The following is a 1,912-nucleotide window of genomic DNA, read 5'->3' as shown; positions in this document are numbered from 1 at the left end:
TTCTCCTGTCAAGGCCACGAACAATTGCAACATCAAAGTTGTACCGCCTAGCCAGGCAACGACCTTCCGTCCAACGACCCATTGCCTGAACACGCCAAGGAGTATTAGGTTATTTTTTAGTCTATATAAACAAGGCGTAACTAAGGAAACTGTTCTTAATACCACAAGAAGGACTGATAGAACCGCCTAAGGCCATGCTGGATAAGGATATCGCAAACAACATGCAGTAGTAACTACATTTCTCACACTTATTACCAGATGTCTATTTTCGTCTACAGGTGAAATTCGGCCTGCAGGGATCACCGCGGTGGGATATCATCACATTACCTTGGCTAGATTCCAGTAGGTAATGACATTCTTGCCAGTGTAGATCTCAGACTGAGAGTATTTCTGCTTACATAGTCTTGTCAGGAAAATCCGCTTACTTCAATCCAGTAGCCTCACACCTGAGGAATTTCAAAGAAAAGCAAACCTTCCACCGACTTAAGTGGCCCACCTTTCACTCGGCTGCTCCCAGGTTTTGTGTCCTGTGGTGGCGTTCAGCCAAATCGTAACAAGTTCACCAACTCTGGGTGCACTTCACGTCATCGCGTTTGTTGAGAAATATCCCCGTTCATAACAATCACCTGGTTACAACCCTTTCATTATGGCGTATATCTAATATTCATAAACGAAATAGAAAATGATACAAACGATATTTTTAGACTGATCTAGTCATAATGTGTGTCTTGTCTTCCTTGGATTCTCCGCCCTCTACTGATCACTGTGCAGCGAAGGGGAGAATTCTTTGGATAATTGTCAATGTTGACGGAAAACCGTAAGAATGGTTATCGGTGGGGTACTTGTTTTACAATTAATGCTATTGCAGAGATAGCACATGGCTGCCTTTTGTTTTTCAACTCATCTACAAGTTTCTTGACTCCGGCAATGCCAATGGAGAACTCTGAATGGCCAAATCAAGCCAAGTTGAGATGTTGCCATGACAGGCGAGAAAACCTCGGCGGGTCAGGACGGAAAGTATCCATCTTCATGAAACTGTCCGTCTGTCAGAGTTGTTGAAGACCACCACATCTCACCGTAGTGACGGGCGAATGGGGCTTTCTCGTCTGATGGTAGGATATTAATTCCAGCAAGATCATGTTAGAGTGGGTTGTCTATTGGTCTACTGACGTCTCAAGGGGAAGTACACGTTAGTTTTTGATAATTGGTATAAGTTCAGATGGAATTTATTATGTGAAGAAAGCTTTATTTTGTAACGACTTGATGAACTCTGTATATAATTTTAATCATTAAAATACCAATAACAGCCGGAGAAATACACTCAGCGACACCTTCCACTGTGCGCCGCCCCGACGAAAGGATTGTGACAGAACGTCCCGTGAGTTACCGATAGACAAGTGAGTAATATAACATGTCTTCGCTTCTTGGCATGACTTAAGAGTATTCATGTACCTGAGGTGTGGATATCAAAATAACTCAAAGAATGCATAGTCTTACTAGAGCAAAGATCATTGGTGATGGCCTTAACGCATTGGGCATTTTGCGCGCTCTAACCTATAGTACTTCATAACCCTGCTTGGGATGTTTTCAACTCCTGAACTTTGGTACCAGATTCACAAGCCTGCACATTATGAGGGTATGTGGTGAGTTGGCGTCATTAATTATGTACTAACACACATCTGAAGAATTCTGAATATCCGTATATCCGTTTTCTTTTGTAGTCTACCTCGCTGTCGAAATGTCAATTTCGCTTGCTTTATTAAATTCAGTCAGGTAAGGTTTACACCTTTTTGTTCTCGTTGCTAAGTTAATTTCTCGTCGGCGCCACTGCCCGGGGGCCAGTGTTGACTCCCGTAACGGTTCAACACGCCTCCGTGCTGGATGGCACGTAGGCACAAACATGACAAGATAC

The sequence above is a fragment of the Branchiostoma floridae genome, chromosome 1 (genome assembly GCF_000003815.2).
Source record: "Branchiostoma floridae strain S238N-H82 chromosome 1, Bfl_VNyyK, whole genome shotgun sequence".
In the NCBI taxonomy this organism is placed as follows: Eukaryota; Metazoa; Chordata; class Leptocardii; order Amphioxiformes; family Branchiostomatidae; genus Branchiostoma; species Branchiostoma floridae.
This window is presented reverse-complemented; position numbering follows the sequence as displayed.